Source organism: Heliangelus exortis, chromosome 11, assembly GCF_036169615.1.
Source record: "Heliangelus exortis chromosome 11, bHelExo1.hap1, whole genome shotgun sequence".
Lineage (NCBI taxonomy): Eukaryota > Metazoa > Chordata > Aves > Apodiformes > Trochilidae > Heliangelus > Heliangelus exortis.
Window position 1 is genome coordinate 20,185,282 of NC_092432.1, and position 13,162 is coordinate 20,198,443.

The following is a 13,162-nucleotide window of genomic DNA, read 5'->3' on the forward strand; positions in this document are numbered from 1 at the left end:
CAAGAGTGTATTGGGAAAATGTTACATGCAAACCACTGGTTTGCAAAAGTCTGAGAACAAGAGATGCTGTCAGGTGAGCCCTGGTTCAGATGGACATGCAGAATAATAAGGTTTGCTGATTTCCTTCATTGGCAAAATATAAAATCATTTGCAGGAATGTGAAGGCAGCCAGAACAAGCTGTAGTATTATTTCAAGCTCAGGTTTATCAAGCATAAGTCTGCAGAAGGCCTCAGTTTTCCAAACTAGGGGTAAAGCAGTATCTATTTAGGCAAAGCAGTTTTTTTTGCTGAATGAACTGTGAAGGAATTTGCCAGTGTACTGGGAAGGAGATGTCTTGAAGGCTCCCCAGCTCAATGATCACCTTTTATTTTTCCTCTGAGAAAAGTGTCTGCATATCACCAGAAGACAGAAATTAAATATTAAAAGGAAGATGAAGTAGCAGCCAGCCAGCAGACCCGACTTGTTGCCCCATGGCTGTTTCCTACCCAGATGGGCAAGACCAGAGATCGGGTAGGGTTGTGCACAAAAGTGAGTTTTGCTTCATGCAGCTATTAGGGTGAGTCCTCCCTGGCTGGTCCGTGCTGTGTTGGTCCCCTCTGCAGTTTGGAGCAGCTCTTGGTGAAGCTGCAAGGCTGAGCTTCTGTTGTCTGTGCTCCCATTCCCAGGCTGGCTGCAGCCACGCTCACTGTCTGGGCTGTTTTCACAATATTTCCCCTGCTAAGGATGGGAGAAAAATAAAATCTGCCTGTCTCCCAGCAGTGCTGTGGCAGCGTTGTGGAGGGAGCACTCGCTGTATGCTTGATGTGCACCCACTCCTGCTCATCACTGCTAGGTACTGAGGCCAACCCTTTTTCCAAGCTCAGAGCTTTGACCTCTTAGATTTCCCTAGTTGCAGTCTCTTCACCTTTTCCTCCTAGATGGACTTAATCTCTGATTATTCATGGGAAGTGCAGATTCAAAGACCTGAGTTACAGCACACTTACTCATGAGCATCCTGCCTTGTGCAGCATCTTGTGTTAGTGCAGCTGCACTGCTCCTGGCTCAGGCCCTTTAACACTGTCTGGTAGCAGCTGCCCCTTTGTCACTGCATTCTCTAGATAAATCCACGAGGCTTACCTCAAATATATTTTTATTCCCTCCAATTCTGATGTAGCCAGTGGTGTTTCTGCAGTGTGCTTTTCAATTTCCTCTGCAGCCAGGAGATGCCCTTGAATTTGCCTCTGCTCCTTTCAGCCTGCAGCCACAGAGGAGAATGCAGGCTCAGCCCCAGGAGTCCTGTTGGAGGATGGAGGTGCCTGTGGTATTTATCAAGGACCTTTGGCTTGCCACAAGTTGCTGGCTCACTCCTCCTCTCCTTTGGCCACCATGGTTCATGTGGCTTTGGGGGCTTTTCTGTGCTGGACTCACAGGGTGCAGCCACCTCAGCAGCTCTGAATTCTGAAGTGAGCCTCATGGGATGAGCAGCAATGCCATCCCACTGTGCTGTGTACTGGGAGACACTGCAAGGTGTCAAGAGAAAGAAGGGGAAAGGACCAGATCCTCAAGTCCTGAGACCCATTACTGGGCTTCTCCAGTACACACGGTGCTTCCCAGCCTCACTGGGGGATGCAGAGCTCAAAATCTTCTGAAGAAAGGCTCCCCAGATGGTGTGAAGTGAAGGGCTCCAACCAACCAAGCAAGGATGAGCCTCAACTAGTGGCAAAACCGTCCTCTTGTATCATCATCCCCTGAGCTCTCACCTCCTCTTCCCAATCCTCTGCTCTTCCCTCAGCAGCAGCCAAGGTGGGCAAGGGCCAAACCCTTCCTGCAGCCCAGAGGGACCCTTCTGCTGCCCCAAAGGCCTCTGCACCTCAACCCCTGGGGGCAAGCCCTGGCTCCACACAGGTCTTCATCTGCCTGTGCTCTGACCTGTCTCCCCTCATAAAACATGTGAGTATATCACTAAAATACAAGTGGCTTCAGTACCTCCCTTTTAAACAAATCCCTGATGTTTGATGCTTTTCCTAATGACAGGCTGCAGTTTGGCACTCTAAGGCCACATTTAAGTTGCCTTTTATTTTAAAAACCTCTTTCACGCAGGAAGAGAGAAGAGAGGTTTCCTGGATCTAATTTAAATCCTGGATTAGACATTTCTGTATCCTTTATGGTACCAAAGGACTGTGTGGTGGTTAGATTCACAGGAATAAGAGAAAATTTGTCATATTCTTAGCAGGCACTGAAAATAGAAAATGAGCTGTTGTGATTCATGTTGGAAAACCCCAGCATTTCCACTGCTGAGCTCAGCAGCCTGGAAAGGACAAACTCCAGGAAGTGCCAGGAGAGGGCAGGCACCCCAGAGTGCACATGGTCACCCACACCCCCCTCCCCATAGGTCTGGGGGTGCTTGGGGGACCCTTGACAGACCTGTTCCATTCTGCCCAGCACACACCCAGGCTCAGGGCCCACGTGTTCCTGCTAAGGAGTGGGTATTTAAAGCTGTTCTGCAGAACAGGTTGTCTCCCCAAAACTGCATGTGGGGGTTAGTGGGATGCTGAAAAGTTTATGGAATCAACACCCCAAACCCAGGTTCATCCCTGGATTACCACAACTTGGGGAGCTCCTAAGGAAAACACCCCTGAGAGTCAGGCTCCCTCTGCCTGAAGAACAAACAGTTCCTGTGGCTCTGTCCCCTTGTCCCCAGAGGGTTACAAGCTGTGGTAAGGCAGTTACCAGCAGGACTGATTTATCCAGTTACCCAACTTGTCCAGATCACCAGAGTCCCAAAGTGAGTAAACAAGATAAGAAATCTGCTTAGGAAATTTTTCTGGATGAAAGCCCAAAGGGAAAAAATGTGGCTGAAAGTGCTGCTTTATACGAGAAGGTAAAAGCCATTGGTTTTCCTTTCTGTGCAGTCCTTGCCCCCTTCACAAAGGAGGAGGGGGGGAACTTTGCATATTTATTTCAAATAGGAACATGCAGATGGGAAGGTGCAGATAACAGTGGAGATGGAGACAGCAGAGGCAGCAAAGGGAAAGCAGAAACATTTAGAGTATGAGGAGAAGTGAGGCTGTCTGGGGCCTGATTGATGCTGGAGTTGGGCAGAACAACTGCAGAAGGTCTCTACACCCAAGAGGGAGCTCCCACGGGCTCTGCTGGACCAGGCCCTTGGCACGTGGGGAAGGATGGGCTCCTGTCTCCCCCCCTGCCATCTCTGTGCAGCCAGGCTGGAGGTGACCAAGCTTGAAGCCATTTCTCAGTAAAGGAAATAAGTGTGCTGGGAGAGGGGGGAGCTTGGCAGGCAGCTACGTGGCTGCACCAGGAGTCTCCAAACAGGAAAGGCTTCTGTGCTTGGGGATGCTGAGGGTGATGACAGCCCAGCTGCTGTCCTGCAGGCAGAAGCTGTCCCCCTGTCCCAGGAGCAGGTCCATCCACCAGCAGCAGGCAGTGATTCAGCAGGGGAAGATGCAAGGGATGGGCTGTAACCACAGCCCCAGCTCTGCCAGCAAGCTAGGAAAGGTGGCTGGCTGGGGATCAGGTGTTCCAGCAGGCTTGGTGTCATCCAAACTCCTCTGATTCGGATATGGAACCTTTTGCAGTGAGTTTACACCTCTAACGATGAGCATATATTTCATTACTTTAGGGTTCTTAGAGACTTTAAAGTACAAGCCTGGCTGAAGAGTGAACCCATGACGTGCCCCAAGCCCCGGCCTGTTCCCAGACCTGTTCTGTTCCCTGGAATTCCTGTTCAGATGTTGGCAGGAACAGCTTGTGAGTGTCTGCTCTCAGTTTTACCAGAAGTCTCACAAAAACCAGCTGCCCCCAAAGCTTCATTTGCTCCAAGCACACGAGTCAGGATTGTAACTTTCACTTAGTAGGATGCTTAGAGTTGTGGTGTTTATTGTGCAAATCAGAAAAAAGGTCATGATGGTAATCCCTAAAAGCCTTAGAACCAGACTGCACATAAGACATGTAAAATTTCATTGAAATTCAGTCCTGTGAGTTTTGAGGGTTACTTCACGATATTAATATTTGGGATTAGTTTATCCCAATATTTTATTAATCCAAATATCCCAATAATTCGAATATCCCAATAATCCCAATATTTTATCCCAACAGTTTATTAATATTTGGGATTAGTTTTATCAGGTCTGTGGGGGGGGGGGGTTGCCTGCACTCTGGAGGGGGAAGTTAGAGGCCAGTGCAAGGCTGACTGCAAGCATCCAGGCATTTGATTTTCTCTAATAGGCTTTGCATCAGCTGAGTGTTGGTGGCTCTTTCAGCTCCACTCACTTCTAAAGGAGGCCTACCTACAGCAATTAACCCACAAGAGCTGTCATTCACAACTGACAGAAATTATATGCTTGTTATCTTTTTAATTAGAGTGTATGTAATGTTAGTAATGCCGTATTATCTATATATTAATTTCAAAGGCTTGTTTCAATGTCAGATGCATTTATACAGGGTCATCAGCATGAGGGTATGTGTTAAAAACATTTAAAATCCCTGAAGAGTTATACAGCTTGGCTTTTTCAAAGCACTTGACCTTGTAAGTGCTTTAGATTGCTCCTTTCTTATGTTTCACTTATTTTTTCACGTTGCGCCTCACTTGGCAAACACTAAATTGCAGGAAGTCCTGTGCAACAAGGGGCAGAAACAAGTTCCCTTTATTTGGCTCTTGGTACTGTCACTGCTATGATGAGAAAGAGAGTGACAGCATCTGAGATGCTGGAGGGGACCTTCAGAATTCACCTAGGGATGGGCTCCTTCAGCTCAGGAACTCCTGTGTGCTCCTGTGTTCCTCTGCTGGGACAAGGTTGGTCCCTTTTTCTTGAGCCTGGTACTCGTTTGGGAGCCCAGGGGTTTTGTTAGCTGTGACCTCACCACATCTTACAAGGAAAATGCTGTCTCTGGTCCAGTTCTGTAAGGATTTCAGCCCAGAAGCACTGTGGTGTTAGGGACAGAGCAGGTGTATGGCTCCCTGGAGGGATGCCATGAGCCCTCCAGCTGAGGACCAGCCCTAACTGAAACCTTCAGCAGCCAAACTGGAGATGGAATGTGTGATAAGAGGTAAGCCAGGAAGACCTGGGAAAAACAGGATGGAAGAGAGACACCAAAAGCAGGACTGAGACACGATGGCTGCCTCTGAGCTGTGGTAGGAAGTCAGGTCAGGTCTGTGATCAGATTTAACAGAGCCAAGCAGTGTTCAGAGCCCTGCTGCTGCATGGGCTTTTAACCAGAGACAGATACCTGAATCATCAGAAACGTTCACTGACTAGAAATGCCACAGGATATCCAAATATTGAAGAATTTCAGATCAATGTGCACAGCCCAGCACTCTGAACACCAACCCATGGCCAAAGATAAACTGTGTTTCTCCAGTGCAGCACCAGAGTCACAGAGATCAGGTTTGCTGCTGCCCAGGCTTTCTGCTGGGACATCACCTCCCAGGACTCATCCAGGCTCAGGTGACAACACACCACAGAGGTGAGACTTAAATGTGATCTTTTTTTTTAGGGAAAACAGCAGATTAAAAATAAGTTTATGTTGTTAAAGAGTGAGTGATGGGGAACCTGGGGTGCTTCCCCAGCTGCAAAATAAATTGGCAGCACGGCTGTAGCATCTTTCTTAGGCACTATTCCAGCAAAACACTTGAGTATGGGCTTAATTAAATCATGTGAGAAGTTTAAAGGGCTTGAAAGCATGCAGCTAAATGCTTTGCTGGGGACTTTTAATATTAATGCCTCAGTTTCCCTTCTCCAACTTGGAGAAAGAAATATTTACTTCCCATACAGAGTGCTGACAAGCTTAATTCAATCTTACTTGTAAAGTGCCTTGTGGGCCTTAGGGAAAAGGTGCTATAAAACCAGAATATTATTCTACATTCCCTGGCAAGACAGCACTTAGCTTTATGTTATCCTGCTGGTGATACATCTCCCTCTGGCTGACAGCAGGAGCAATTAATGTATATAAAGCAAAAGAGGCTGTTCAGAAGGCTTGGGCTCCATGTAATCTGCAAACACCTGATGACAAATCCAAGTCTGAAAAGATGGAAAAGCCAGTGATTTTAAGAGGTTTTACTGCAAAAATATGTATGCACTTGACTTCAGAGCAGCAACAAGGAAAGGGCTGTTTATCCGGGAATGTATTTTTTTTTAATTCCCTTTTTTTTTTTTTTTTCCCCAGTTTTTCTGGTCTTTTATAAGTTAGGAAAGTGTACTCCAACATTGTTCTCCTATTTCAAATTTCCTTGATTGCTTTGAAAAGGATCTGCAACCAACCTCAGAGCCAGCTGGACTTATGTGAAGTCAAGGGAACCACAGCCAAGGAGGGGCCTGTGAGTGAAGCCAGGATGGGAGAGGTTAGGGTAGAGTTTATTTTTGGAAAATCCAGATTATAATTTAGAACAGCCCTCTAATTGTGATTCTGCATTTATACATGTTGAAAATACTGTTCAGGACAGAGCAGCCCAACACACATTTTCCCTAAGGTTCACTGGCATCAGTACAGCTAAAACAGGTATTTTAGATATTTTAAACACAGTCTTTTCATGCACTGGCAGATAAGCAAACTGTAATGCCTGCTCCTTTGCTGAAAGTGAGTAAGTGTTGCTTCAAACCACTGCCTTAGATAAAAACCAAATGATTGTGAGTATGAAGCTTTCCACTGGCAGTCACTGTGAATCCTCATTTCCTGCCTCTGTTTCTTAACACTATATTCTGATCAAACTTCATGGTTTTTTTTCCTAGTTTCTTCCTTCAATGATAAATGATACTCAGACTACCACATAATAACCATAGCTACTCCTTTGGCATTTGGAATGTTTTCTGTGTACTTTGTTTATGGTATTATTAGGAAGAAAATGAGTTTTAACAGACTTCTTGAGTATCTGACCAAGTAATAACAGCAAGTAATGAATGAGTAATTTTAATTTTTTTTCTTTTTTTTTTTTAAAGCATGAACATTGGTGACTTCCTTCTCTTTCTCGTATGTATTTCTGTGCTGCCTTTCCAGGGTACAACCTCTTTATGGAAATATTTCCTCTTCTGTGCCTCCTGCCTGTGGCAAACAATGGACCCTCATCACCCAACAGTCACTCTACGTGCCTTGAAAAAGAAATAATTGAACCCCAACTCTTTCTGCAGGTAAACACTTCCTTTCTCACTCCTGTGTCCAGAGCAGCCAATGTTCCATGCCTGGCAGACATCATCTCCCCTGGAGGTTCAGGGATGTGCTAGGAGTCCCTTCCACTTGCTCAGGCTGCTGGGTTGGAGTCAGGGTAAAAGAATTTTACAGCCAAACTACACATTCATCATCCTCATGGACCCCTTGTAGAACTCTGTGTGCGAGGCAGGGGTTCGTTTTCTACTCCATCCATATTTTTTCTCTAGCTGGTTTTCCTCAACTAAGCTTGGTTTAATTACAGCTGGCATGGTACCTGGCCTGGGAGCTTCACACAAATACTGCAGAAAGATGAAATAAGCATCTGTGGAAAGAAGAAATGCAGATCTGCCTACCTGGGATCCTTTGTTTCCACAGTTTTGAGCTCTGTGCTGGCAATGATCTGACCAGCTGAGGGTAAGAAGTGCATCTGGGGGGCAGTGAGGAGCATCTCTGTCTGATCAGAGCTTATCAGTCTCCTGTTCACATTTAGCAGTTTATTTTCATCCCTAATGAAGTGTGCTTTCCTCTTGTTTCCTTCAACTCTGGTTTGCCCCTTTTTTCTCCTTGTAACTGTACCACTGAAAATATATATTCCCTTACCCCAGAGAAGTGGATACAGTCCCTGGATTTTCTTTGACATAAACTGTACACTGTGGCAGCTCAAGTTCTTTCTTTTAAACAAATTCCAGGCTGCAGCTTTCTAGACAATATGTATGCAAAGAACTGCCCAACACCCACGGTACTGAACAGCAGCCAGCAGTGTGCCCAGGTGGCCAAGAAGGCCAATGGCATCCTGGGCTGGCTCAGGAACAGCGTGGCCAGCAGGTCCAGGGAAGGGATTCTGCCCCTGTGCTCAGCCCTGGGGAGGCCACAGCTTGAGTCCTGTGTCCAGTTCTGGGCCCCTCAGCTCAGGAAGGAGATTGAGGTGCTGGAGCAGGTCCAAAGGAGGCAACTGGGCTGGGGAAGGGACTGGAGCACAGATCCTATGAGGAGAGGCTGAGGGAGCTGGGGGTGTTGAGGCTGGAGAAGAGGAGGCTCAGGGGAGACCTCATCACTCTCTACAACTCCCTGAAAGGAGGTTGGAGCCAGGGGGGGTTGGGCTCTTTTCCCAGGCAACTCTCAGCAAGACAAGAGGGCACAAGAGGTCTCAAGTTGTGCCAGGGGAGGTTTAGGTTGGACATTAGAAAGAATTTCTTTCTGGAGAGGGTGCTCAGCCATTGGAATGGGCTGCCCAGGGAAGGGGTGGATTCTCCATCCCTGGAGATATTTCAAAAGAGCCTGGATGTGGCACTCAGTGCCATGGGCTGGGAACCACAGCGGGAGTGGAGCAAGGGTTGGACTTGATGAGCTCTGAGGTCCCTTCCAACCCAGCCAGTTCTATAAATCTATAAATCTACTCTTGGTGTTTAAGTAATGATGCAAAAAAAAAAGGACAAGGCTTCAATTTGGAAGCCATTTCTAAATCACTCCATTTAAAACTTCTGATGAAAGTTGTTTGAGGGGCAGGGTAAGGCAATCAGACTGTGTGGCTCTGGCTTGTGTAACAAGTGCAGGCTTAATCCCTGCTAATGCTGTACCAGCATTGTTGAGCTGGTGTTATACAACCACCTGGAACTGCTGCCAGGTAAAGCTCTTGGGCACCTATAGTGCAGCTGGAGGAGACTGTCACCAGAGGGGGAAGTCCCCTGGTGTGAACGAGGGGCAGTGTTCCTGGGCAGTGCTGGAAATCTGCAGAGGGAAATGGAAATCAGAGCAGCCAGACAGCAGTCAGTGGGTGCATGGCACAACGTGGGTGCTGGTGCTGGTGGTGCTGGTGCTGGTGGTGCTGGTGTTGGTGGTGTCTGGGGGGTGTTCCCAGTGCCTGAGCTGCTGCAGTGCCTGTGTGACCCCGCTCACCATGTGTGGCTGAAGGTGCTTTGGCTTCCACTGCAACCAGGACCCGAATTTCAGGTTTTTAAACATAAAGGATGTGAGCCCAGGAGGCTGATAACAAAGCAGCAATGAAGATTCAGTGCTACAGTGAGCAGAGCCATGCAGGAAGCAGAGAAAAGCAACTTCACCCAGTTTGTCTTCCCAAGTTGATGCTGTGCTGGGGCATCAGGAAGGAGATTGCTGGAAGTTAGAGCAGTCCTAAAGATGCTGCAGCCTGTGGCAGCCTCCTCAAATAGTCCAGAGTCCTAGAGCTCTGTAAATGTATCCACTTCCCACCTCCCTCGCTCAGCCAATCCCTTTCAATATATTTATTTACTTATTTATCATTTATTTGATATGATGCTGCTTCCATTTGCCAAGCAAAAAATCCAAAAATGTATTAAATGTGCAGAGCAATCGACCTGGTGAAACAAAGCTGAGAAATGGTTTTAAACAGGACACACGTTTGTTGCTGGCCCTTTACTGCTGATGACACTTTGCTGCTGGCTCCAGAGAGTGGAAAAAGTTGTCTCAATGACAGCAAAGAGGGACAAAATCCTCCCCTTCCTTAAAACTGGATCAAGGAAACGGACTTGTAGCATGATGGGTTGTGACCCAGTCCCTGTTTTTGAAACGTGATCTGTGTGTGCAAATCCCTCATAGATCAGATGCCAAAACTCCAGCTCTTCTTTGACATTTCAGTTGAGAAGGAGAACAAACATGCTCTGTACTCATCTCCTTTTTTTTTTTTCAGCAAAAAACAATTAACTTTGGAACAAGGGCTTTGATAGCCATCTCTCTGACGTCAGCTTTACATTGATGTAATTCTATAGACTGATGGAATCATTGCTGATTTGCACTGCTGTAAGCAGGGGAACAATCAGGCTCTGTGTTTTCCAGGCAATGAAGCTGCTTATGTTTTGTGCAAAGAAAGAAACCCAGTTCAACAACTTTAAAAGGAAAATAAATTAACCAAGAACTCCAGAAGGAGCCAAAAGCAATATAAGCACAGATACAGCTACAATGTTTTCACTGTATCATTTGTTTTAAGAAACTACCTAGCCTAGTAACATAAAGATTGACTTTGCTATAAATATGTACAGAGATCTTTTAATTTTCAAATTTTAATTGATACCCAAAGGTGTGCAATTCAATAACTTACTGCAGTTTTGTTTGGTTTTGGTGTACATGCTGTACTTTGCCATCAAGATCCTTGAATGAATGTCAAGTAATGTTATACAATGTGAGAATAAATCAACTGTGAGGCTTAAAATTAGTTGATCTAGTGTGAAAGTAGCAAAGAAAGCACTACCCAATATAGCCTGAGCTGAAATCCTAGCTTCTTCTGTATGAAAGGGAGTTGACCTTTGTATATAGGCCAAGGATTTCACCATTGATGACATTTGCCAGGCATAGATACCTTTTTTTTTTTTTTTTTTTTTTTTTTTCATCAGCAAGGTACAATCAGACCTTTCAGTATTCAGCCTTTTAAGGCTCTTATTTTTTCAGTTGTAGTTGCTGTTATGCTCTCAGTTTCCAGAGGACGTCCTGGAAAAAAAAAAAATAGTTTTTCTTTAGGTACAGTAAACCTGACAAACACTGTGCTTGGGGTGAGATGTGTTGGCCTGGTCTTTATTGGGGAATAGAGGCCCATGACTAATACAACCAGCACTGTCAACAAGTGAGGTGAGCCACAGTGTTCTTCACTATGAACTCTACAATTACAGGACAGCAGCTAATGGGTGGAATTTTAGGGCTTTTTTTTTTTTTTTTTCTTAAAAAAAACCCAAAAACTAAACACACCAGCAAACAAACAAAAACCAGAGAAACCTGAATCTGGGTAATTCAATATATTTCTGTATTGAAAAGTCACCCTCAATGACTGTGCAGCCCTTTCTGTTCAGTGCAATTTTCATTCAGTCTTTAATATTAACATGTAGTTTGTGCCACTAAATGGCCATGAATATATTAGAAGGGCTCTGGCAAGCAACTATGCAACTAAACTTTTTAGAACAAGGCCACAGCAGTTTTGCAATAGCTCTGGCATTTATCTAATAAGCCCCAAGTCACTGACTACTTCAGTAAATGATAGGCAGCTTCTCTTGTAAACCATGCATGTGGTTACTTTAAATATTGCACTGTATTTAACACCCTGCTATTTTCCCGCCCTACTCTCTCTTAAGTTTAGTGGGAGTTGTGGTATTAATTTAGCCTGGCTTGGAACTATAGGCTGGACTTGTTGTTCCAGCAAGGTAATCACTCCTTTACATAAACAAATTATCCATTTCATTTAATAGTGCCTGTGGAAAGTTGTCTGTAATTTCCATACACTCAGCAGCACAGCTGTAGTAATTCTTTAATTTGTTGTGAACGTGCTCCTTGTGTTGGTTTTCTCTGAGGTGCTTGGCAGGCTGAGATGGACCCAGGGTGGCCCTGTGGCTGCTGGACTCTTCTGTGACACGGGGACTGATGCTACAGAGGATGAGCACTGGCAAGAAACTGTCTGACAGAGGCTGAGTGAGATGGCAAATCTGCAGAGAGCTGTGCAGAAAAACTTGGGAAAAGTTGTGGTGCGAGCTCCAGGTGAGCAGCAAAGTGGAGTTAAGTGAGGGCAAAGTCTGTGAACTTGAGTCCTGCCTTAGAGGAAAGAGCTGCTGGAGCCAGGTCAGGCTGTCTGGGATGGGCACAGAGCTCAACCATGACCCAGCTCCTGTGGCAGTGGAGGGAAAGTAAACAGGGCTGGTCGAGGCATCACAAGTTGATATTCATGAACCAGATGGTGTTACACCAGCCATTAATTTGGTGTAATTACTTGTGCAGAGCTGTACTGGGAACTATTGCAAGAGAGATCAAGCCATTAGCAATAGGAAAACAGGATTGCAAAACTCTCAGCACCTCAAGGGTGATGCACTCACTTTCCACTGGCATTTACAGAAATAATGTGAAGAGGGTTCTTGGATTCCTGCTGGATCACTGCAATTGGTAACTGGGGTATAGATTCTGAATATACCTGCTTGAAAGTAAAAACTGGAAACAGATCTTCTGCCTCTATTTTCCTAAAAATTTCTACTCTTGGCAACAGCTTGCTGTTTCACTTGGCAAACATCTATCTCTAGCTTCTCTTCAGGGAATGTCAGGGCTTGCTGTTGCTACAAAAATGTCAATTTTAATGTGGAAAACTATATATTTTTTGATTAATGTTTCCATCAAGCTTAGTCCTGGGTAAACATTGAGTCACGTTACTGTTCATCAGTGAACTTGCACAATCCCCCTAAAAAAATATTGAAAAAAAAAACCAAACCAACAATCCCAAACCTGTTTTCAGGTTAGAATGAAACCTGCATTTATGTAGCTGTATTGCAGCGACATAAAAGATCTTCCATGTGAAAGAGAAGAATTTCCTTCCCTTTCAGAAATGAATGATCCATTCACAAGTAGATCATTTACTTTTCAGGGCATTACTGCCTGATTAGTCAAGTGCTGAAAGTTATGAAAGTTACCAATGCAAGTTACCTGTGGCCATCACACTGAGCAGCTGTCCTCTAGGGGGATGTTTATACAGAACAAGGGGTTAGGTTTTTCTGTAAAGCAGAACCTTTAGGTGTCTTTATCTTCATACTTCTATATTTCCATTACCACTGGTCACCACTTCAGGTGAGAGCACTGTTGTCTTTTGGAGCTAGTGTCTAGTTGTGCATCTCAGATCCATCACTAAAGGAGCACACAAGATTTATGAAATACCATTTTGGAAGTTTCTCCAAAGGGAGAAAAGATTATATAAGTTGCTGTTTTCAAAGTGAATTATGGAAAAGCAGGAAGCACTCAATTTCTGTTGGCAAAAGGGCCTGACTGGTAGACTTCAGTCTCTGGAAGAGCAGCAGAAGAGATTCCATCCCGAGAGGTGCTAAGCTCCTGTATTTGCATCCAGAAGAGTGAAGAAGGCACAGGGCATCCCATGTGATTGGGGAATTTGAGGAGCAGCACAGGACAGGGACCAGGTCACTTCCAACTAAAGGAATCTCTTGGATGTAAGCACAGTTTAGTAGCAAAGTGCTGCATCCAGGAAATTATTTCTGGCAAGGATGACAAGCTGCCTTTTTGAGAGGGGAG